This window comes from Strigops habroptila, chromosome 1 (assembly GCF_004027225.2).
Source record: "Strigops habroptila isolate Jane chromosome 1, bStrHab1.2.pri, whole genome shotgun sequence".
NCBI classification, from domain to species: domain Eukaryota; kingdom Metazoa; phylum Chordata; class Aves; order Psittaciformes; family Psittacidae; genus Strigops; species Strigops habroptila.
The window spans coordinates 122,215,568-122,241,762 of record NC_044277.2 but is presented as its reverse complement, the minus strand read 5'-3'; the positions used below and the strand labels follow the sequence as shown (position 1 = coordinate 122,241,762).

General features: G+C 40.7%; 1 protein-coding gene across 3 annotated transcripts in view; it reads left to right on the top strand.

The window, feature by feature from the left end:
* Positions 1 to 513: 513 nt before the first annotated feature.
* Positions 514 to 26,195, top strand: part of CALCR (calcitonin receptor) — a 170,835-nt gene continuing 145,153 nt past the window's right edge. For all 3 annotated transcript variants that reach the window (XR_003994071.1, XM_030503613.1, XM_030503630.1), the window contains exon 1: positions 514 to 1,044. The gene's annotated coding sequence lies outside the window, so the exon portion shown is untranslated. The remainder of the gene's footprint in view (positions 1,045 to 26,195) is intronic.

The window sequence follows — 26,195 nt, the reverse complement described above, 5'->3', positions numbered from 1 at the left end:
TCCGCGGCCTCTCCTTTTGTTTAAAATGCTTTTGGAGCAGAATCGGGAATTTAGATGACTTTGCCGTCCAGTAAATGCTGTGGCCACCCCTTGTTCGCCTCAGTGGACGGTAGGTAAATGGTTCACGCAAGCTGGGAGAGCAGCAGAGGAGACGGGGCAGACGGGAGGATGCGGGGTACATCCCTGGGGCGGGCAGGGCTCCCGAGGGCCGGGGTCTCAGCTCCGCGCCCTCCACTCTCTCGGCTTTCCTCTTCGAAAGGTGCCCGCCATGGGACCGAGACGCAGCCTCAGGTCAGAAAACTTCCCCGAGAGGAGGAGGAAGGTGGGGAGAGGAAGAGGGTAGAGCGGGGCGCCCTGAGGCTGCGGGCAGGGTCCGTGACGGCCGGCCCCCACCGGGGGGACACCAGGGGCAGGGCTGTCAGCCGCCGCCCACGGGCTCCCCGGCGGAGCCGAGACAAGGGACGCGGTCTCGGTCGCCGGCCCGGGCGTCCCTCTCCTCGGAGCAGCGGGTCCCCCCGCACCCCTCCCGCAGGCGGTGCGGCGGGAGCGGCGCCCCCTCTCCGCTTCACCACCCGCGCCACGCCCGCCGGCGCAGCGCCGGCTCCTGCGCGGCCGCCCCACCGGCAGCAGGCGGCCGGGAGCCGCGGGGAGGCGGAGGCGGGGGAGGCGCTGCCGCCGGGCGCTCTCCGTCCGCCCCACACCGACGTCGGCGTGAAACCCCGCCGGCGGCCTGGGAGGATCGGGGCGGTAGGCGCGTCGCGGGTGAGAAGCGGCAGATGCTTCCGGAGGCGCAGCCCCGCCGGAGGGGGTCTGCCCTGGCCAGTGCCTGTCCGTGTGCCGGCTGAAGCGCTCGGCCAGCCCGCCCCCTCCGGGACGCGGGCACCCACCGGGAGGGTGTCGGGGAGCGGGCGGAGCCATGCGCCCCTCCGAGGAGTGACGGGCCGTCCAGTCTGCGCCGCTGCGGACGCCGAACCACCGCGGAGGTGGCCCGAGGTGACAGGAGGCCGGGAGAGGTGCCGCGCCAGCGCCGGGAGCGCTGCCACCGTAAGTCCCGGCAACTTCGCCTCTTGTCTTTCCCAACCCGCCGCCTTGGGGAGACCGGCCGCGGGGGTCCGACCACCGGCGGGGAGAGGGGAGCACACCGTGGCTGTCACTCCAGCCAAAAATGGGGGGGGGGGGCTTGGGGAAGAGGGTGTAGGAGCTCTAACCCGCAACAGCGGCGTGTGCGGTGGCACCGGCGGAAGGGGCGCGGGAGGGAGCGCAGCCTCCGCGAGGTTCCGCGGGAGCCGAGAGGGCTCCGGAGTACGGTGAGTCTCGGAGTTCCCACCGCGGCTTGTGCGCTGCCGAGCGGGTCGCTACCGATACGGTGTAGATCAGAGACAGTGGCCGCTCTCCATCCTGGAAGTACGGGGCATTTAAATGACACCTGAGTCACTACTCCGTGCTTCTCATTCGTGCCGAGATCTATACTTTCTTTGTCATTTCACACTGCAAACATAAAACATCAATAGGTTTCGGAGTATTGCCAGTGATGACGGTAGATTGATATGTCCAAGTACAATATAAATGCCTGCCAATTTTGTCTTTAGATTGCTATATTGATTTCATTCTTGTGGGGTTTTTGACAATGTTAATGAAGTTGACAATTTGTAGAGAAAAGGAAAAAAAACCCTTCTGGTTTATTTTAGTTACAAAATGTCAATTGTAACCAAAATGATGAATGAAAAAATCATTCATAAAAAGAGTAAATAGAAAGATGTTTAAGATCTCTTGAAGTCAATATTGTCCATATCTAACAGACGCCTTCCTGCCACACTTTTACATACGCTGGCTATCACTTCAACTTCTTAAGAGTAACGCAGCATGTGATATTCTTCCCAGAACTGTGCACTTTTCTTGTTGCAATGGAATTAAGTAGTCTGGCTAAAGGGAGTTTAGAATGAATTAATCAAGCCATTGCATTAAAATGCCTTTGTCTTTTTGCAGGCACTGAATGAAATAAAGCTCTTGCTTCTGCTTCTTTTCCCCTTCAGTGTTTGTAGGATGGTATTCAGGTGGGGAATCTTCGCATTTGGCCAGTGGAAAGGTCTCTACACTGCTCTAAGGCGGAACATATCGGGGCTGATCAGGATAACATTTCTCTGCTGCCAACAGCTCAAACTGCAGGTGGTGTCGAGCTGAAGAGGGAATTTATTTCACTATTCAGAATCCTAAGCAGAATTGTCAAGTAGGTGAATTAAATACAGGAGAGCTAATATTTCCTTTTAATTTCTTCAGACATCTGGCAACCTTTACCAGTAGGTAACGTTTGCTAAAGTTACTGCTCTGGTGCTTACTATAGATATCATATGCTGGCAGACCTGAAATTATTCCGAATGAACTAATCCATTGTGTTTCAGTACCTACCAACAGGTAGTGAAGTATGCTAGCTTTATAAATCTTGGGTAAATGTTGTCCCTCTTAAGATCAATGGCAAAATCCCAATTAACACCTCCAAAGAGTGGGCTTCACTGTAGGTCTTCTTTATCATCTATAGCAAGTGCCAGCCAACTTTGGTTAGAAAGTGGCAATGTTTAAATTCAGTTAGTGATTTGGGGCGGGGAATATTATCAGATTATGTTGCTTATGTCAAAGAAGTCCACAAACTGATAAATATTTGACTTACTGTAAAAATATCAGCAAACACTTGAGCTATGTTACAGTTAGTTCTCTGCAGCTCATAAGCTCTGATGGGAGGTGACGGAACAGAAACATCTTTTCTAAAAACCTTGTTGAAATATTACCAAATAATATATTCACAAGGATTAGCTTAATAAACTGTCAGAATCCAGTTCAGCAAACTTTTTTTTTTCTTCATGTCTATAGCAGAATGGGTTTGAAAACCATCTGAAAAAGTTGAGAATTTTCATTAAAGATGAAAACAACATTCTACAGAGTGTTTGCTGAATTGTTTTTCTTCCAAATCAAAGTAGAACAGAACATTGCTTAGAAGCTAGCCAGTTAGTATTATATGCTAACTTTAAATCTGTATCGATGGACCTGTAAGAAGCTAAATGGACACTTGCAAGTCCTGTTATGTGATAACATTGGCATGACCAACATTGCTGCCAGTAATTTCCACTAATTTTGTATAAGTGAAAATGGAAGAAAGAGCACATCATGACTTGGAGTTCCTGAAAATCATTAGATAGAAAAAAGACTCTTCTGTATTTATTTTTAAAAGTATGCGTAACAATACAGTTTGGGGGAAAATGAGTGACTCAGTAATTGAGCTACACTTGGCTGAAAGTTGGGCTAGCAAGTACCATGAAATTCAGTTCTGAAAATGCCCATCAGTTCTACATACTACTAAGCTGGTAAGCTCAGTTTTGTTTTATTTTGGGTAATTGATGTTTAGGTCTTAACTGTTGCCATTTAAGTCAGTATTGGGAGTCATATTAGTGCTAACACAGATCTTACCTGGGTCTTTCAGGGGCGATTCTGTTATGTGCTGAGCACTTAGAACTGCTGTATGTGTTAGAGTGGCATCCAGTCAGGCCCCTGCCTAGAGCTACTAAGCAGAGTAAAATTCACTCTGTTGAAAAATTTGCAATGTCAAGAGAGACTGAAGACATTTTGCCAAAAGCCAAAAGATGATGTAGGTCTGAAACATGAGTACTCTGTACTTAACAAGGGTACACCAAGCACCTGTTAACAGGATTTAATGTTAATTCTTTCATAAAGGTACCCAGAAATGAATGACCAGCACCTTAAGGTTGTATGTTATTTCTCTCTGATCTTGTTTACTTCATTATGAACCTCAGTGTTTACTGGCAGTAGCCTGCCAAAGAACTGCACATAATTACATGTTGTTTGTTCTGTGCTGGTTTTTGGTCTTACACCCACTTTGCATTTGACATTGCTTTTAGTTACTTCCCTACTTAGGAAGGAGTGGGTCTGGCTGCTAGAAGCCTCTGGTACATGAGTGCAACTCAAGTGCCAGTGGCCAGACATGCCCCTGTGGCCTAGTCCTGAGAAGCAAAGACCTGGTCTCTGGTGGCTGCCATGCCTTTGTGACAGAGTTGCTGCAGGTACCTAAAATGACTGCTTCAGGATGAGCCCTGGGATCTCTGCATGGCACTGTGCTACAGAGGTGGTGTTTTGTTTGGGAACTTGCTGCAGTGTAGATGCTATAATGAGTGGTTCTAATGCAGAGAAAGCCTAGATATAAATTTCCTGAAAGGTAATTCTCATTCTTCTGAAGGAGGGGAAACAACTGGGAAAGTTGAAACTGTTTCCACGTACCTAAACAGCACTCTTAATTTTAAAAAAGAATTTTGTTTGAAGGTCAATAATACAGATATTGGAAATAGATATTTTGTGCTGAAGCTTTAGTTATTTTTGTAGCAGTTACGTTTCCATGCATAGCATTTGATGGTGGGATTTGGCAAGTGGAGAGAATGGAAAATCTGTATGCAAGACTGTTTTCAAAACTGTTCCTTTATAATCGATGAAATTTAAACTATGAAATGGAGAGACACACTGAATTGCTCATTTGGAGAAATTGATGATGATGGCAGAGATATTGGCCACATCTCAGTCAATAAGAGGTACTGCTATCAATACGTTTTGGTATTCACCCAAAAGTTACAATTGGAAAAGCCATGCCTCATGCTAAAGGTTGTATTTATAGGCGTGTTTTAGCTGGGCACCTTTTTAATCAAGATGGTATCCACAGATGTTGGAGGAGTCTTACTTCAGGTGATCTGCTGAACAAACCAAGGACATGGTGCTGCCTCACCAGTGAACCTGTGAGCCTTTCAGTTGGCTCCATGCTTTTGAGGTGATCCTTGGTTAAGGATATGGATCCCCAGGATGAGGAGGACCTGGGGTGGTAGTTACCCCCTGGTAGTGAGCTCCATTTGACTGCCTGTATGTATGCCTGCTTTGTATGGATGTATGCAAAGGCTTACCGTTAAACCAAGGAAGAACAAGAAATTTTGATATTCAGCCATAAGAAGAAAGTGGAGTCGTTGACTGTAGTTGATAGGGAATAACACTGGGAATGAGAGTAGATACAAAACACATCAGAGGTAGGCTGCCACGTATTTTTCTATGGTTCTCAAAATGCCTTCTGAATTAGGATCATATGGTAGACAGGCAAACTAGTACTGCTTTTAGTAAGTTGCATACTGAAGTGCTGTAGTCCTGAAAGGTGGATTACTGAAAAGATCAGCTTACCCTGTGTACCAGAGACTCTGGGAACCTGCAGAGAGGAGCTTTTCTGACTCCAGGAGGAGATGGACTAGTGGTGCAGTACTGGTGTTCTTAATTTTACATACTGTACACAAACTGAAAAATGCAGTTCATGTAAATGCTTCTTATTTACTGTACCTCAATGCGATTGCAGTACTCCTGTTTTGTTTTTCATGGTAATCCTGTGTGGTTCAGTAAAGGTGGTATGGAATGGCATCTAGTTTAAAACAAGCTTCTGGACCTTGACTTTTTTGATCATTTACTTCAGTTATGCTTAATAAAAAACCTGGCACAGATTTGGCAGAATTGGCTGTTCACACCACACTTCTAGTAGTGGTTTTGGAAGTAAGCATGTATTTCAGTTTCATATGTCGCAGTTTCATGTGGCACTGTCTAACAAATGATTTCCTGCTTGGTCATATCCAGCAGTGTATGTAAGAACCGTATCACTTTATCTGTGGTTTTTGATGAATATTATTAACTATTACCAAGAGTTAGATGAATAATACATTTGACGCATTTTGCAGTATTTTTGAATCTGTGGTTTCACTATATTTTATTCATGGTAGGTGTAGCAGTATATACTTTCAAGCAGTAGAAAGATATGCTGTGAGCTCGTTGCTGGCTTTGATATGTTAACTGTAGTTTGTGACGTCCTCATTAGCTTAGGGTAAAGCAGAGGTTAGAAAATTGCTACTGTTCAAAAGCAGGTGTTTGAAATGCCTTTCTCTTCCTGGATGTGCTACAAAGTGCTGAACTAACCCTCCACAAGTAGAAAAGCAGATATTTATTCTGTTGGCTTGTCCTAGAAATTGGGCATTTCTGAAGGCCAAGTGAGCAAGTGAGTTCACAGACATATTTGGAGGTTGCCTGAGTCAAGATGAATTGTGTCTTGTCTTCAGAGTTGTCTTCTCAGAACTAAGCTGACAAAAATATCTCTTTTAAATATGGGAAATGTTTCTGAAAACACAGTGTTGCTATTATAAAGATGTCAAGGCTCCATGGTTAAGATCGTGTTGAGATATACTTGTAAAAGAAAAAGAAACTAAACTTCTTTTTTACTTTTTTATTACTGACTGGAATGAGACTCTACGTTTGGCACAGTGTCCCTTTAAAGGTCAACTGAATTTTCTGTGTGTGGTTTTTTTATGGTGAAATATTTACTTAAGTTTCAGTACTTGCTTAAAAAAAATAAAAGCTGTAATCCATGGCACTGTTTAGAGCTTGAGGGAAGGGTGAGAAAGGTAATCAAAGACTGAATAAATTCATAGAGTGAATTAGCCCCTTCTATTTCCCTCAGGCAGCACTGAGGCATGCTCTAACACGAGAAGGCTCATGTGACTGAAGCATTTCAGTGTGATGTATGCAGATAGATGACTCCATTTCTGTTAGTTTTGATTTCCCTCCAGCTGATATCAGTAATGAGTATTAACTACTTAGAAAGTCACAGATAGCTCTGCAGTTGTATTTCATTCATATTGTTTGTATCTGGATCTTCCCCACAAGTCGTGTTTGCCAGAGCAGTTATCTGTAGCAGATCATGCTGGTTTGATTTAAGTGGTCTGTGGAGAAGTAATGTGAACCCCACAAGAGATTTTTCCTTTTAAATTTACCCCCATTATGATGCAGTACTGTACTGATGATGCCTTACGTTGCCTTCAGTACAGAACCAGTTTGTGTCTCACTTTCTGTTGCACAAAGCAACATTCTTTTGTACAGAGCTATCACCATGTGATTTACTCCAACTTGTTTGTCTCTATACATGTAGTCTTGGTTACCTGTAGCCTTAGTCTATAGCCTGTGTTCTGTCGTCTTTGTTACCTGTAGTTGTGCAGCTGCTTCATCACTAGGCCCTTCTGTTACACTGAGCTCCCTTTTCTTTGTTGTAACATGATGGTGTATCTTTGCATGGACGAGTATGATTCCTCACAGAAGAGGAATGAATGCTGTCTCATAAAGTTAGAGCTCTTTATATGTTAAGGATTGTCATCTCTTATCCATTGGAGTACAGCGAACAACAAAAGATACTTGACCTTTAGATTGTCATGATAGTCCCTCTCCAAACTGTACTAGCAGCCTGAAACACCGCGTGGGTGTGAGCATTTCATAGTCTTAAACACGCTGTGTGCAATTTCCTCCAGCTTTAAATATTGAAGAACCAGAGAGGGAGGATGCTTATGTCTTCACTACTTTGATTTCTCAGAGAAACTTCTTACATTTTTCTTGGCTTTGGTAGAGAAAGGTATCTAAGACTCCTGAGTTTCTTCATGTGACTAAAAGTTGGATTAGAACTCTTCCTGTTCTCACCAGTGAGTCCAGCTCCTAATGGAATCTTTATTTTCTTTTGTCTCCACATCCTTACTCTCCAAACAGTACAGGAAAGGAATGGTAGTTTTGCTGCTGTTGTTAGTATTTAGTAGTAGGGATGACCTTCTGGAAAGTTACTTTACAAAATGCCTAACTAACTAATAGACAGCACTGTCTTCCATTTACATGTATCGTAGTGGGGAAAATTTCATTTATGGTCCAATATTTAATTTTGCATATGCAAGGTATTGGTAGGACCAATCACTGATACTGATTTTTAGTCAATTTCACAGGTGTTTGAGTGGATTATTGAATCTTAACATTTTATATTGCAAGTCTTCCAGGAACTATGTTTCTAACAAAGGAAAATGGCAAACAGGATTAGTGTGAGGCTGATTCAAAGGCTGGTTTGGTTTGACCAGTTTTGAGCATCTCTGGTAAGTTTTTGGCTTTGCTTCAGGCTGTTCAAGAACATACACTGATAAACTGAAAGAGTAACCCATAGATGGCTGATCATGTGCTGCTGACCGTGCAGAGTTGTAGTGCTTGGAGTTTAGCAAATCTTTAAAACCGTGTTCTTGAGAAAGACTCAGTGATGGGGAGCAACTGAGTGTGAGGAGACTTCCTTTAATTTTCTGAGGGCCACTTCCCCTACTACAGACTGCTCAAGGGCTTAAAAGAGTCAAGCCCTGCTCACATTACAATATTTTCCTCTGTGTTCAAATGTTGCCAAGTACATTTTGGGTTGAAGCAGGATCAAATAATAAATAATAATCATTGTTACCACATGTTCTCACAGAGAAAGCAGACCTAGTATTTTCTACTCTGCTGGGTTTTATTGTATTTTTTTGTTTTTATTTTCTCATGGTGTTTGATAGTATATGCTTCCTAAAGACTGGAGTAATTTCAGCACTGAAAAGAAAACACGTATGTTTGGCTTTATAAGTGTTCAAACGCCTGCTGACTTTATTGACAATCAGATCTACAGTGTTTTGAAGGAAATGTTTTTATCCCATGAAATGCATAATGTAATCAGAAGTCATCACTGGAAAAACCTGTAGGTAGTCAGCGTATAGCTATTATCACTTCTTTTCCACCTACTGTCCAAAATAGTTTGCATTTGAGATGTACATGCAAACTAAAAATCCAAGCCCACACCAGCGTTCTGTCATTGCTATAGAGCTGAGTTTTCTGTGCAGTGATAGAAATGACACAAATCTTTGTATTTAAACTAATCCATGGTGAAAACTGTAGCAGCCTCCCCTTCAATAAGAGGAAAAGAAGTGGGGCTTAATGGCCTACAGAGTGTGAGAAATTAGTATGGTTAAGCCAAAAGGAGGTATGTGTGCACTGTACACAGAAAGCATCCTATGGAACCTCCCCTATTAAGTGAAAGGATCTTCATACCCTTGCAAAATATTGGGACAGTGTTTTATTAGTATCAAACCCTATAATTTCTCTAATTATCTAACTAACTTGCAACATATGGTCAGTATATTACTTACTATAATGCAGGTCATCGAATATGTTACAGCCATGCCATGTACCACGTCAAAGAATGTGTTTGATAAGAGGTTTCTTGATGTGATAAATTACGGTTTCCAACTCATGTATACTTCCACATGGAGAATACATATGGGTGTAACTTTTAAAGACAGTTACGCCAATTACTTCAGTGTAGGATTTTAAAAAATGTATTTCAGAGCTAATTTTACTGTTGAAAATGTTCCTTTTTTCAATGAAAAAGGAAACATTAATTAATTGCAAGAATTTTTTAACAAAATCTATCATTAAAATACTTTTGCGGTTCAAGAGCAGAATTTCAATGTTATTGAAATTTTATTTTATATATAATAAAATATTATTTTAATTCAAACAAATGCACCATAGTATAATAAGTGTCTTGTACTCTGCAATGGGCATGGTTTGGATGGACAAGGATGCAACACTCTGGAGGAGATACTGGGAGAGAATACAGCCCTATTCATAGTGCATACTTGTAGAATCATAGATGGTTTGTGTTGGAAGGGACCTTAGAGATCATCTAGTTCCAATCTCCTGCCACAGGCAGAGACACTTTCCACGAGACCAGACCAGGTTGCTCCAAGACCCATCCAACCTGGCCTTGAACACTACCAGAGATGGGGCAGCCAGAGCTTTTCTGGGTAACCTGTGCCAGTGTCTCACCACCCTTATAGTGAAGTACCCTGCTGTGCTCTCAGGGGTCCTGCAGGTTAGCAGCTAGCAATGGTGTTAAAGGAAGAAGCAAGGAGAGGATCTGGGTAAAGCAAAGGAACCCTTTCTCAGACCACTCTCAATGCAACAACAGCAAGGAGGGAAAAAACAGGAACAGGAGTCAGAGAACAGGAGCATCCAGGGAAGCACTGTGGTGGTTTGCACTGATTGATTTGCTGGGCTCAGGCCCATAGCAATAAAATCCCCCCTCCCAGTCCCCCAGAAGCATAACTGTACATCCTGGCATAGCCTTTTGAGAGAGGGAGACTTGCTGCATGTCTTGCTGCATGTCTTGCACCACTATTTCTTCCCTCCCCAGGTGCTTCACCACAATGCACGTTTTCAAAGGGAAGCCCTTTCTCTATATTAAATATAATATAGAGACATGGATGTATATGTATATAAAAAAAGAAAATTTAACTGTCACACTCTTCAATCTGCTGAATTTACTTGGAAAATTTTAGCCAGATGATTTTCGTGGTTACTGAAAATCTCCTCTAGTGCAGAATATATTGTTTTGCTTATATCCTCAAGTTCTGGTTGTTCTTTTTCTTCGAGAAGTTCTTGTGCTACCATACACAAGAAAATGGAAGATGCACTTGACAGTAGATGGTTCGTGAGTCAGGACTGAACCTTCTACTCTTTGTGTGGGAACACACCCACATACGTACAGCCCTGATCTTCCTGGAGCTTTGGTCTGCAATCACAGTTTTAAGGTAGTGTAAGCCAGTTAACACTGCCTAACTGAGAGCAGGTAGAACAAGACTAAAGCGCAAAGGAGGAGCAGGAAGAGGTATAAATATGTGGGAAAATGGGAATGGTTTCATATGTGGAAGAGGAATACTGAAAGTGGAATTATAAGTTAGTAGTGAGCGCCAGTGGAGTGTGGAGTTTGGGACAGGAAGCATTTGAGAAGGACAAGCTTGTTTGAGAAGGACAAGCTTGTTTGACATGTTAGATGCTGAGCAACAAACTGATACCTGAAAAGCAGTGATTCCCAGGAAGAGGCATTTAGGGGCAATAAGGGTGCAAGCTGGCAAGACACCAGGACAGTAGGAGGAAGATGTATTGGAAGAGACAGAATTCCCTCCCCTCTTTTTTTTCCTTTTGTTCCTCATACAGGGAAAAGCAAGAAGTGTACACCTTATGAACTTCCAGAAGGCTTAATTTATGCACAGGTTTAGTTGATGGAATAATTTTTCTGTTGGGCGGCAGGCAAAAAAGGAGAAAGATTCTGTGTTTCTCATATTATTTTGTACAGACAGATAAGAACATTTATAGATGTTCATAAGGGAAAGGTCCTGAAGCTGACAGAAGAAAAGTGAATGGACAGTTGGAGTGATTTGAAGTACCTGGTTTCAGAAAGAGGAGTTCTCAGTTCAGGGAAGAAATCTTAGGAAAGTTGAGGACTTGACTTACTGAGTCCTTTGGTGTGAGCGAATCAGCCAGCTGTAACTGATTATAAAAAGAATGTTCTTATACAGGAGAATGGGATGCTGGAAAACATCTAATAGGAGAAGGTAAAAATTAAATGAAAGTATGTATGTTACTGAAGGACACTTGAACATCCTAGAATACCACTAGAATGGCTCGAGCATAAGAGATAGAGAGCAGATGAGAGGACACCTCAGTACTGTTGATGACATGTGAATGATAAAATGTGAGAGGTCAGCAGTCACTTGTATACACAGTCCCAGAAAGAAGCATCAACCACAGTTCACGTTAGAAACGAAGCATACTGCAGAGGCACAAACCCAGCAAATTGTAGTATCATACAAGGTACTTCATGCAATGAAAAAATAAAAGCAGGTGTTTGAGAAGATGTATGTTAAATACTGCAAAGCAGACTGAGGAGATCAAAGTCTTCCGTATGTGCAGCTGAAGAATGTCTCTGGGGAAAGCAGCCAGCAGCAATATTGCTGTTAAAAGGAGATTTATAGTGGTGAGACATGCAACTTCTAAAATAAATTAAAAAGAAATAGCCATAGAAATGAGCATCAGTATTGGGGTACAATTTTTGGGACTGACTGCAGGAAAAAGTGGACCTGTGGCACAAAACAAGGCTAGTAGGATACAAGAACATATATTCTATGTAGATAAAAGTAGAAGGATACAATTAAGCATCCATCTATCTCTATAACAGACGCTCCTGCAGAATTATTTTTGGATATAAAGTTTAGCTATTCATTAAATTTGATAAATACATTAATAACAGTGAAAACTGGAAAAGGCAGTAGCCTGGCAGGACAGTGTAATACTAGCCTTCCGTGTGTCTTTGAAGACAGAGGATGTCAACTGCTTGCTGCAAAATCCAGCTATAAGGCAGTACCAGAAAGGCATACTGCGCTGTGATAGTTATTTCCAGTTCAAGCCTCTTGGCAATGAAGACATGAATTACAAAAGTGAAGAAGCCATGGGAAAGGGTGCATTTGATGTTGGCAATAGAGAAAAAAACATAGGGTATTCCGTGTATGCATAGACATTAAAGATCTTTAAAGCAATGAATCAGGAACAAATCAACACAAGGACAATCATGCAATAATACAGGAACAAAACAGCCCACTCATGCTAATGACATCACTTCTAAGCCCTCTCTAACAAGCATATTCATTATGTTAGATGCACAGTTTGGTACTGGAAAGTCAGATAGGACAAGGAGGGCAGCTAATTAATGCCTCCAACACTTTATCCAGAAGACAGCATTTCAAAAATGCCTGCTGATAATCATCTGCACAAGATATATCTAAGAAAAGAGGTCTTGAAATAGCAGAAAATCTCACCCTCTTACCAGAGTGAATGCCACTAAAAACCAGTAGTGTTAATCACATGATTTTGGGGACATTTCTAAATCACAGTCAGATCCAAATCATTAGCAAGCAGATGAATGAGAACAGTTGAGCACTGGAACAGATTGCCCAGAGAGGCTGTGGTATTTCCATCCTTTTAGAAACTCAAAACTAGCCTGGATATGACCTTGAATAACCAGATCTATCTTTGAAGTTAGCCCTGCTTTGAGGATGGGGTTGCTAGGTTATCTCCAGAGGTCCATTCCAGCCCATTTTTTTAATATGACTCAGGGAAAGTGGTCTGGAAAGGAGGCATCCAACCATATCCAAAAATGTAAGAAAGGAAAAAGGGCTAAAAACGCTAATTGCCCCAAAGAAACTGAAACTCAGAGTAGGGATAGCAGTTTACCTGCTAAATAGCATAAATTATGTAATTTCTGTAAGAACTTGTAGGAGGAAGAGATTCTATTGTACAGTCCACAATCACCCAAGAATTTTAGAAAATACGGACATGGTTTACCTTGAAATAAAATTAAATGTTCTATGGAGAAATACCTCTACAGATGTGCTGCACGAGCTGGGGACGCTGCACTAGTGATGTACATGGCAACATTTATGAAAACACAACAATACACTGCCAGCAGTCTTTTAAACATTTTTCCTTCCATGTCTTGTATCTTGTTTCCTCATCCTTCATATGTATGATACGATGAGCTACTGAGAGCAGGTAGTGGGTTTTAGAAGTCTTTCTTTGTTTAATGAAAAAAATGCCAAGCCATGAAAGGGAAATGCATTGGCTCCTCATCTGTGGAATCACGATAATGCTATCTCTCACCAAACAGCAGTAGTTTGAAGGTGAGTTAGCTGTCAGTGAAGCATTTATACTGCAGTAATGAGCACCAAGGAAAAAGGAATGTAAAGAAATTAATAAATCTTGTTTGCCATGAAAGGTTTGATGTATGTACAATAAAAGAAATCCTATAAATACCAGTGATGAAATGAAGTATTGAATCCCTTTTTATTCAGTGAGCACTGTTCATCCTCAAAAACCCAGTGAAGGATTCCAATGGCAAAAGAAGTCTGAGAACAAGTAAGTAAAAATTGCAGTACTTAACCCTAAGAAGGCTAAATAAAGGCTATCCAAGTGGCTTCTAACTTCAGAGTTACCTTTATAATCTGCAGTCTTTAATCATCTCACTATATTACATGAGTTTGGTTTTATTAATGCAATTCCAAGAGACTCAATATGAGGTAAAGGCACCAGTGATTTAAAACCACAGGAAAGTACCATATGTTTTTGTTTAAAAGGTCTTTTAACATCATTGAAGACAGATGTTATGCTAAAAATTTCATCCATTAGTAAAATCAAAGGAGGAAAGTGAAAACAATGCAGAAATTTAAGAGCCTGAGGCTGCAAATAAAAATTTCAGAGTGCTAAAGCTGATATACTTAAGATACTATTGAGAGTTAATATTAAAGTGATCTTAATCCTGCTGAATAATTAAAGCTCATCAATCTTAAAGGAGGTGGCAGTATGACAGCCAGTCTGTTAGCTTTCATGTTTAATGCTAGTACATGAAGAACTCTCGTTTTCTCTGTGGATTGTTAGCATTTGCTGATAAAGGAGGTACACCTCTGTTCTTCATCTTCTGCTTCCTTTTAAGGTTTGGTTTATTTTTTTTTTATGAGTAGATTGCACACACTGCAAGAGAAATGACGTGGTGCTAGGGCATGAGTTAGCTCCTGTGACTGGAAGCACTGACATCCTGTCAGTGAGACTGGAGAGCGTCAGGAGCGAGTTTTTCTCTGACAGGAACTAACGCAAGATGCAATCTGCTATTCAGAGTACTTAGAATATGGGATACTGTAAAATAGCAAACTACTTGTTAACCATGCTTATGAAACCTCTAGCATTACTCATAGGTTTTCATACCTGTTGTAAGGTGTGTGTTACACGAAGAAAGGAATATTATACTGATGAAATCCTGTTTGGTACTGTGACTTCTTCAAATGCTGCTGAATCCCAGAGCAGTATGATTATGTATGACAGAACTCCCAGTTAATAGTAAAAAAAGAGAGGGGTAGATGTTTGGAGAGGGAGGAAACCACTTCAGTTATTCACACATTTGTTTGAGAGAGAGATCTAGTAGAAAACTCTTACCTCTTTCTCCTCCTTGCTTAATTTGCATGCTTGTTCCTGAGCAGTTTCGTCCTCCTTAATTCTGTTTGACATTCCAGCAAGGTATTAAGTGAAATCCCTGGGTATGGTCAAAGCGTGAGGGTAGAAAGGGTGAGAATGTGGCTTTGGTGTTCTTAAAAATTGGTGATTTAGATTTTTCTGCTAATTTTATTAAAGTAGTATTTCACAAACTATATTCCACAGTATCCTCAGCCTAAATTAACTTGACTCTTTAGGCAAACATAGCAAGTAAGCACTGCCACACAGACAGGAGGAATGTAGTACTTCTCAAAGTACTGTACAAGCTAACTAGTGCTATGTGACTTTTCCCAAGAAGAAGAAAAAGAAAATCTATCTACTGCATGTAGGTAGGTAGAATTAGGGTTTTCTGTAGCTATGAGATACACTGTTAAAACACTCTCTGTATGCACAATGCAAATTCCTGCCTCTGGAACAAGGTCCCTGTCCCATCTGCTTACAGATCTTGTTTTGCCATCTTGCTTAGAGCAGATTTGGTTGGTTAATAATACAGAACCCCTCTCTTTTGCATTTTTCTTCGATAATTTCTGCCTTTCTTGGGAAGAACTCCTTTATTTCAGGGATTGGGAAACAGTGTATTATGGGCATTTCCATAAACAAGTCATAACAACTTAAATCACTAGCCTGAATTCGTACCTTTAACCGGTGTTTATGTAGACTGGAATCAGAACATCTGTCCTTTTATGCCTGGAAATAGAATGGTAAAATACAATAAAAACGCAGACATAGAATTTAGCTCCTCAGTATCTAATGAGGAGACTTGGCTGATCTCAGGTGTTCCCAGCACTGAGGCTATGTGTGTTCCCTGTAATCCAGGGAAGTTAGACGCCAGCAATCCTTGCAGCTTTTTCTGGCCAGCAGACATGTGGGACAGGGATGTGCCTGTTGCAGTGATGCCACTCCAAGCTATGCTGGCTCTGGTACCGGTGGGGGCCAGAAGTGTATTGTCAGGCCGATGCACCACCGAACACAAGCGACTGCATCTTCACTCTCCACTTGCTGCCTCAGGCTGCCTCAGTGCCACCCTCAGACAGGCGTACATGTGCCCACTCTCAAGCCTGGCACAAATGTGATGGCTTGTCCCTCACTGTGCAGGCATGCTCTGAGATTTTTTTATCATAAGTGTTCCTCATGAGAGTCACAGGCATGAAAAGTGTGTGAGCATATATTTAAAGAGTGGGCTTGACTCGCTGGCACCCAAGTGCTGGTTGAGTATAAATTACTGTGCTGCAGTAATATAAGTGGAATGGTAAAAAATAACAGTTCCCATGGAGTGTGAGTAGGCTCGTTCAGGTGTGGGTCAGTGGAAGAAGCTTATGGATAAAAAGCATTTCTGTGCTCTTACCACATCAGTTACTGCACTGAGTACTTTTTCCAATTACAAAAAAGAGGATGCCCTTAGTAGGCATAGTGATAGTGGGTTTACAGCTACATAAGCAAATTCTTACTTGAAAACCATTGATTCATATGAAGTCATCATTGTACTGTCAACGTACCAAAAAGTAACCATAGTGAAAATGAGAATAGGCTCTAATGCAAAGAATTACAGTCTGCTTATAAAGTCCTTTTGCTTTTTTTGTCCATTAGTGAAAAAGAGTCTATATAAATGTATAAATGTAATCCAGGTTTGTTTCAAAGTCTTTTGACTGCTGGAATAGTATAATTGGTCCCAATGGTAAATGAAAATGTATCCATCTGTTTTGTTTGTCCTCTGACTAGCAAATTGCACAAGAACTACACACTTTTCTGAAGGTTTGTGTTTAATCTTGGGGACTTTATCAACTCATACCAATTCTTCATTTTTTTTCTGGTATTTTTCACTCCACAATTGCAAGGTATGTTAGATGTAACAAAAGAAGTTCCCTATGTGCTTGACAGTTTTCTATTAAAAAGCAGTATTTTAAATAAAAAGGACACTCAATTGTTGAAGTAGAATGTAGTGGTGGAACAATTAAGTAACAGGGCTGAGATAATCTCACAAAACCAGGAAATACAATCTCAAAGCTGAAACCTCTTTTTTAACTTTTCTTTTTGACCACATACCAAGGAGAGCCTAAAGTACACTGATTTTTGCCTAAAGCATGATATTAATTCCAACATGTTTGCTTGTGTGTATCTCCGCATTCATGCACATGTATTGCATTTTTAAATTGTTTCAGTGGGAAGCCTGGACAGTGAACAGATTGCTAAGTCATGACCTTCTCAGCAGGAGTATAGGCACCAGAAGGGGAAGAGTTAAGAGGAAAATACAAAGAATAAATGCTCATGAAACATGGCTATTGCTGCTGCTACTACTACGAGAGAAAAAAGGATGCATGAGAAAGCTGGCAGAAAAGAAAAAAAACTCTGAGCTTTTGGGAAACCCTGAATTTAAAGAGCAAGAGAGCTATTGGGGGCTGGGGTTTTTGGTTGAGTTGGTTGGTTAGTGGTTTTTTCTGTTTTTTCTCCCCCCCCCCCAGTTTTAGGGAGCTTTCCTGCAAAGCAGGCTTTTTCATTTTTCTCTTACCTATTTATTTACCTCTCCAGGTCTTTTACCGGAGGATGATGAGATGCCCAGTAGGTGGCATCCTTTTAACACAGTGCTAATATCGCGCCTTTTTTTTTTTTTTTTTTTTTTTTTTTTTTAAGGCATTTTTCTGCAGAATTTAAACTGTTTGTCACGGAATTGGCACATGCAGAAGTTATATTGTTGTGAGGACTTTAATTAAAAGCTCTCAAACTTGGAACCCCCAAGCTTCAAAAAGATTGGTTTTTGGGAGTCTAAGAGAAAGGGAGAAAGTCTTTTCCCTCATTGGTTCAGATCACATTTCTGATGGAGTTTCCAACAAGCTACAGCTTCACAGCACCTGCTGAAACCAATTCTGTGGTCTCTAACTTAAGGACTCTGGTCTAACTTAAGGACTCTGGTCTAACTTAAGGACTCATCTTTGGAACACAGTGATTAGGTCATCATGTTTACATTTGATCAATAGAGATTGTGACATCTTAGTGTCTGCATATAATTTGTCTCTGCTACATCTTGTTCGTGTTTGAAATGTGCTCATTTTTTTCTTCCTAAGAAGTAATCCTGATGATAGCTGGGGAAGTGGGTGTTACTACAAACCCAGATGGTGCTTGCATGTAATTCATCTATGAATGATGTTGTTGGATGTAGTTTGAATAGGTACCTGCTTCAAGCTATTAGTGTTTGGCACAGGACATGGGTATCCGTTACCAGCTTTCCTTTCATTTAAACCAGTACCCCATGTGAAAGCACATAGATAATTCACAGACTGACTGTAGGTGGAAAACAAATATGCTTAAAGTGTTTGGTGGATCATCTGTTCTTCAGATTGAACAGCCACCTCCTGGTCTGCCTGCAAGTTCACCTTTCTTGGAGGAGAAAAGTGGCAGAAGTCTGCTCCAGTTCACTGTGGCTGGAAACAACCCCCCAAAAATCACAGCCACTGTCTGATAATACAAGATCTGAAATAAACATACTTGGTAGCTGAGCAAGTCATACTAGTTCTAAAGCCCTCTTTGCACAGCATAGGATTAACAGATCCACATCAAATGGAACATAGATGGTGAGGTTTTGAAGCATTATTATCCAGTTGACTGCTCTGAAGTTTCTGAATTACTGTGGGGATAAAGACACCATACTGTCCTTCATTTATCTGCAGCGGATCATATCATATCTCCAAGTCCTAGTACCATAACAAGTCAATTATCCAGTTAATTTGCATCAGATTGTCAGCTTACTTTGAGAAGTAAAGCTTAAAAAAGTGAGAGCGAGGTTGAGATAGAGATACTGACCTATTTTCATTCCTTGTGTTATTCAAGTGAAAATTCATTCTGAATGCATATTTCATCCCAAATTGTGTTGAGGATGTTGTTTTAAGGGATATACAGCATTTTTGATATTCTCTATGCATGCTTGCTCAGTGTTGTGCTTCTTACATACAGACCAGTCAAAGAATCCATTTTGTATAACTTCTTCCATCCTTGTCTACTCTGGCTGGGAGAATCTGTCTTTACGGAGACAGAACTCCCTAAAAGTGAAAGAATATTTCCAGAGCTATGAAAATCCCTTTTACAGCAAGAGTATGGGGAAACTTTTCCTGGTGGAGGTGTCAAAAGTAGTACAATATTAGATGAATGTCTGAGGATTACAAGGATAATCTAACCAAATGTGAGCTGCAAAGTCATCTTCCTGACTCTGCAGACAGATCATCTCAGTTTATCTGCTGCCAGCCATAACTTTCTCAGGTTGTACCAGACTGAAATTTGTGTGAGAGCCTTCTACTCACCCTTCAGAGTGTGAGTGGCAGTATATGAATCATACCAAGTTATAAAACTGCTGCTGCTGTTTGGAAAAAGCTCAGAGGAGCTGTATTACTGGCATCAGAGGAAAGACCCCAATAAACAAAGTTTCAGACTTGGATAGAATGCTAAATTCTTCTAAAATAAGCAAGATGCTGGAGGAAATTTCAAGGGCAAAATTCCTTCTTTCAATTTTACAGCAGGGGGTGGAGTGTCAATATTTGAGTTAGATATTGAGGGGCAGAGAGAGAATAATGCAAAGAACACCCTGGAGCAGTGCTCCCTTATGTATCGCGGCGTACACCATCACAGCAGACAGACATATTTGTCTCAGCACTTGCTCACTGATGCTCCAAAGTTGCTTTACTGACTCATCTTCATTGTTGATGTTAAAGCAGTAGGTGTCTGGTAACGAGGACTGCCTATAATCCTAACTCCAGCAATTGCTTAACAGATCAGCAGCCTAGTCAATGCATCTGTCACAGGTTAACATGCAAGTACAGAGGGCTGTGCTGCCACAGGAACCCCGAGGGATGTTTCAAGTCTTTCTGTGGTAGAGCTTGCTCTAAGATTTAGTTGAGAGGTCTGCAGGACCAAACACTGCCAAGCAGGTACCTGAGGAGGGCCATGGAGGGAAGTTTTTTTCTTTCCAATAAAAGGTACACTTTATTGCTGTGGTCTGTAGGACTGAGACCCCACATATTTGGGCAAACTAAGGCCCAGTTTGAAGAAAGGAACAGTTTTTGAAGTGCTTCAGTGCATTATTAGTTTTGTCAAATGCTACAGGAAAACCTTTATCCCTATCTATTATAACAGTCTCTTTAAGTTACACTATCGTCAGTCTCAGTAGTTGGAGACTACTCTTCAGGGCTCTTCAAACACAAAACCAAAACATTGTTCTAGCCCCAGGAGATTTACCAACTAACCCAAGAGAAAGATGTAGTCAGTGTTGATAGAAATGGAGCTAGTTAGGATGGTCGGCTGTAGCTAATAGCGACCTGTTCTATAATACTACATGTTTATTTGGAGTGCTTCTTTCCTGCCAGATGTTTCAGAAAATGTGACAAAGTTTAATTATATAGTTACAGAGTTAATTAAGAAATTATGGCAGGCACTGAGTGAAATTAGGAACTGTAATCAGGAAGGAAAAGGTTTTTATAGATGAACTTTGAAAACAGAAATGTGAGCAAAGCCAAAAAACAAGAGAGGAGGAAAAGAGACAGTAGGATGAACCAGGTAGGCTTTTGGCACAGTACGTGTCAGAGTATCGGCCAGTATGAATAAAGATGACATAGCGGAGATCTAAGTACTAGATACTAGCAAAAGTGAGGTGAAAAGAAGACCTAATATTAAAAGAGGAAATACAAAGGAGATCCAGAAGATAGACTGGAGCAAGTACATGGAAAGTTTGAAGCAAGAAAGTAATTCTTAAAAGGATACAAAAAAGAATTATAAGTTGATGAAGTTAAGGGAAGATGGGCTGAAAAGGTACGGGTCTTTAAGATGTGTCATGACAAAATGTCTCTCTAGACAGGTAAGTTCTGGTGAGCGAGTCCCGACAGGGGTTGCAGTAAATAGCTGCACTGGATAAGCTGACAGGAAAACAGAACTGTTCCCCACTGACCGGTTTTTCCTTTTATCCTTTCTTCTTGGATAATATTTCTTTAGAAACACATATGTATTTGGTAATCCCCTAGATAGGTTTGTGGTTGGGTTATTGGATTGGCGTTTGGGTAAATGGTAGCTTATTTGGTTTGTTTTTATTTTGCTTGTTTGTCAATGTCCCCTTGATTTGTCTCCTGCTTTATATCCCTTGAAATACAAACCTTGTAAAAGAAAACAAACTTCATGAGTGTAGTAGCATCTGCTTTATAATCAATATTTTATCCTTTATTTTGCTTTTGAACCTAGCAATTTTGAAGCACCCTTTAGCTGCTTTGCCTCGTTACAGAAAACAGTGTGGTCTTGGCTCATGAAGGAGAGCTATTGATGGTGCACTTGCAAAGCAATGCATCGTTTGAAGAAGCAGATATTTACTTGAGGTAGTGCATGTTTGTTTTCATAATGTGAAGCAGTCTGGGTAACAATTACTGCTAGCTAGACCAAATTAGGTATGCCGCGATCTTTGTTTTAGGCATGCTTTATGTGGTTCCTGCTTACATACCTGGCTTGATATTTGTGTGTGCCCTCTGGATCTAGTTGTCCTTCAGCTGAAATCACTGCTAATACTAACACAGTTATAGCTGTTCGGACAAGTCCTTAGTAACTCCCTACCATACCCAGAATGGATAATTCTGAGAAGAAATGATTGATTTCATTATTGATTTATCAACCAGGAATTACACAAAGTCTAAATTGATAAAAGAACTGAGCAGTTTAAAATGCAACCTCCCATACTTTGTGCCATGTGTATCTATTTATTACATTTTCTACAACTATATCTACCAGATTGGCAACACATATGCAAAACCCACTTAAAACTATTTAACCACAAACAGGCAGAGGTAATGAGCTCATTTCTATGGCAATATTTCAGTATTGTTATTGTTGTCTGCCTTCTAAATGATTTGTAAAAATATTTGTCCAAGTTTAATAGCTCCTCATTTATCAAGGAAGATTATCATAGAATAATACTAGTATAAAAAACACATAGGAGGTAATTGATTCACAAATAGGCTTGGCTTTCTGTGAGATAATTGATCTGACCTTAATTCAGGAGAAAAATTGATTAAATCAGTGCTAGTAGGTAGCACATGTAAGGGAGAGAAGTAGCAGCTGTAAGACCAATAATTATGTGTCTTGTGTGTTGCAATATTTCATCAATGCAAATCCGTTAATCCTTCTGAAGGTGATTCTGCTCACATTTGATAATGTAATGCAAAATAGCTTTGTCTTGAATATGATTATCTGCCTGGAAAAAAAGAGAAAAAACAAACAAAAACCCCCAGCTCTAAATCCATTTCAACTCAAAGTTTGCATGAGCTTTCATTGTTTCTGAGGTTAAAGGTATGCATCAGAAAATTTGTCTGGAAATTTAGAGTGGGAATCAATCAGTGCTTGGAAGAGAAGGCTTGAAACACACAGATGTAGGGACTTATCCACATGCATTAAGTGATATGTATACACTTTTCCCTTTTTGTTTTGGGCACTATAGTGCTCCATGCTACTTCAGCCTTTCACTTCTTACAAGCAGAATTACCACTGCCATTAATGGAAGTTATGTCTCAGGTCAAGCCTGAGAAGGTACAGTGCTGAGCTGATTTGACACCTGATGTGTCAGAGGGTGATTTCATCATATTTCAACAGCTTATTGGCTTCAGGATTGTTGAAATAATTCTGGAAAGTCAGCAAAGAATGCAAGAGTGTAATGGGTGGTTCCTTAGATGGTAGTCTTTATGCAGAATCAGTACTGAAACAGTGCTGCAGGGATGTTTGATGACTAGATACAGAGAGCTGTCAAAAATAAGATTCTGATCATTAGTCAGTGGTAATTAAGGACACTGCTTAGTTATTCCGTTTGTTTATTTCTTTATGAGATTATTGGTGGCAACTATGCTGTCAAAAAATAATTCCCAGCAAGGGAACACACAACAAAAACTTGCAAAATGTTTGATTCCTCCCCTGACATCCTCTGATCCATTCAATAGGGGGTAGGAAGTTTTTGAGACTTTTTGAGACAGAAAAGATTTTATGAAAAATTATATAAGCCATCTCTTGTATTACATCATACCTCTATATAGTCTTCCTCCATGCAGTGTCAGTAAAATGTGAATTGCAGTCTGAATTTCTTTCTCTGCTGTCCTAGATCCTGGCCCAGTGAAATATGTCATGTATTTGAGTGCTCCCAGTTGAGGCATGCACAAAAAATATTTTCAAGACTAGTCCTAAATTATCATGTGGTACTGCTGTGAAGTGTAAAAGATACCCTGATGCATCTCAGAAACAGTAGATAGAAATTAAGATGATTTGGTATTTAAAGGTGTAATTTGTAAAGTACCTTATAACCCTTTGAAATTAAAAGTGCCTTATAGGCTGGTATTACATCTCATACAAACAACTGAGGAAGAAACTTCCTCTATGTAACTGCCATAGTGCTTGCTATATTTTGTCATGTGTGTTCATAATACAGTGCTAGTTTCAATACACAGAATTAGAATATCAATTGCCTGTTTTTATTAGAGCACATTAAAGTGTTTAACCAAAGTGAAATTGATTGCATTGAATTGCAAATTTCAAATGGGGAAAAGCAGTTGAAAATAAAATTAGGATTGCCAGAGAGAAGTTAATATGCTCTTTAGCTTTACTGTGCAGTAATATAAGCTTGAAATATGACTGCATATTCTGCTAAAATTAGGTTATATGGTTAGCTTTGTTTACTCAGCTTTACACAGAGAAGTTTCCTGAAACTTCTCTGGGTCTTATTGTCACCAGAATTAGACCATTCCTGTCTGCCAGAGGGCAGAAACAGTTCGTAATACCAGTCTTTCCCTCATCTCTGGTTTTAGTTTAGTTGCATGACAGCTAAATCACAAAGTTCACCAATGAACTTTACTGTATTTCTAATCCTAGAATGGTTTGAGTTGGAAGGGACCTTAAAGATCACCTAGTTTTAACCCCCCTGCCACAGGCAGGGACACCTTCCACTAGACCAGGTTGCTCAAAGCTCCGTCCAGCCTGGCCTTGAACATTGCCAGGGATGGGGCAGTCACAGCTTCTCTGGGCAACCTGTGCCAGGGCCTCACCACCCTCACAGGGAAGAACTTCTGCCTAATATCTAATCTCAATCTCCCCTCTGTCAGATTAAAGCTACGCCCTGCCTTTAAGAGTAAATGGCTGCAGCTCAGCTATACAGAGTGCCTTGCATCTCATGATGTTGAAGGTACCCCAGCCAACTGGGGAACTGAGTCTGCTTATATGACGGAATGACAAATCTCACTGAAGTTAGTGTTGGGCTTGATGTAGACTTTCTCCAGAGTATGGGAAGTTGGCTGGCACTGACCTGTATTAGAAGGAAAATTAATGATTTCAAAGTAGTAATCAAACAAAATTACTTTCTATTGTGCTCATTTCTAGCAGTCAGCAAGTAGTTTTAAACTTACACTGGTAAGTTTGCTGAACAGCAGAAAACATGGATAGTAAACGTCGGTATTTTTAGGGCTTGTAACTGAAGGACTTGCCACATTCAAACTATGACTAATGTGAGAAGTTTTCTAAATGTTGGAAATCAATGAAATAATAGTAACACCAAAGAAATAGAAATGATCCTTCCAACACATTTTTTTTATGATGCTTTGGCTTTTTGTACTTCTCAGCTTAGCATTGTGAGTCATCTGCAAAGACATCTCTTGAATGATATAGATAGCTTGACTGGTTAAGAGTAATTTACATGTTGCATGTATGTGTATAGGACATTGCAAAAGTCATTTGTGGGCTTATAACTGGTTTTGTGTTTGCTAAATTATTTGAGGCCTATAGTTCACTGTTTATCAAAATCAGGCAACTTGTGTGTGAGACTGTAGAGGTGATGTGTGAAAAAAAACCCCTGAACTCTGTACCAGAGTCCCACATATGCAAAGGAAACCGACTGGGAAAATGCCTAAACATGCAACATTTCAGCTGTTTTTCACAGAAATTAGAAGGTTTTTTTCCCATGACTTACACGATTTTTTTCAAAAGAGTAAGGATGTCCTTTGTTTAACATAGGTTGAGAAATGCTGCTATAAACCCCATGACACCATGAACGAAAACCACTCTGCATTGTTTCTCAGGTGAAGTGGAAAGGAGCTTTAAGTTTGGAGACTTTAAAAATTATCATTAAGACAACTGCACACTGAAAATGCCAGACGTGCTTTTTATTGTGAACATTTGTGAACAGATTCTTTTTATTCTTTTTAGTAAATAGTTAAGTGCATGACTCCTGTTAAGTTTTCTTGTTTCCTGCATCTCCTTGCATCACCACAGATGAGTGGTTTGCAGTATCTCCCACTGCTCCTCCTGACTGTGGACGGCTCCCCCTCGGATGTGGGAGCTCCTTCTTGTTAACAGCAGAGTGTGAGAGAGCTGTTACAACTAAAACTACATGGCATGTGGAGCCTGATTGGAGCTCTGAAGATGGCAAAAGTTCCTGGAAAGCATGTCTGGCTGAAGAAAGTTATTTAAAGTTGTACCAATACTTTCCTAACTGGCATCCATGATGAAGTACTGGGTGTCGTTCTCATGAAACAAGCTGTCCTTGTTTCCAGCTGCTAAGTCACATTAAAGTCAGCTAAAACTGCATTATTTCCTCATATTAGTTCTTTCCATGTGAGCAACCGATGTAGGGTAAAAGAGAATTCTAAGGAGGAACAGGTTTTTGAGATTGCAACCATGGTAGGAAGGAGGATCTCAGATTTCAGAAATGAAGAAAAATGAAGTCTCTAAAGTCCTGAAGGGGAAGGAAGTTGATATTTCAGATTAGATGTGGAAAGAGATGATCTGTGCAAATTCTCTTTTTGTTAAAAATTGCTCAGGGATGGGGGGAAATAAAACTATTGGGGCTTAATAGCCTGAAATCAAAAGTGCCTCTTTAATTTTTGTGCTGAAAGAAAGGCCTTGTTCAACCTCCAAGCAGTGGCTGTTGTGGCTGCACTGGGGGAAGGGTAGTGGTTCCCCTGCTTTGCTTTGGTTTTAAGTTATGTCAAGACATCTACTCCTTTACCACTATATTACTGTTTGTACTTCTTGATCATTCAGTCACTGCAGCAGTAAGAGCCAGTCTGGTCCCTGATCAGAAAGGAAGTTCTGGTGTATTTCTGGCATCTGTTTTGATGAGTTCTAATTTAGTCTTAATGACAAGCTGTTCACATCAAAACTTCAGTTAGAAACAACATGGACACTGCTAGATCAAAGTTGTGTTCAAATGATATACAGCTGTACAAAAAAGTACTTTTCGTGTTTCATGTTAGTAACTTGTAGAAGTTATAATTAGTCTCTCCTACTCACCTTTTCTGACATCTTCTTTCAGTGTAAGTTTAGAGCTCTCTGCTTACATACAAGAGGCTAAATTTTCTTACCTGCAGAGAAAGCTGTTCTGTCTCAGATGTCCTCAAATTAGTGTGGTTGTAAAGTCTTGA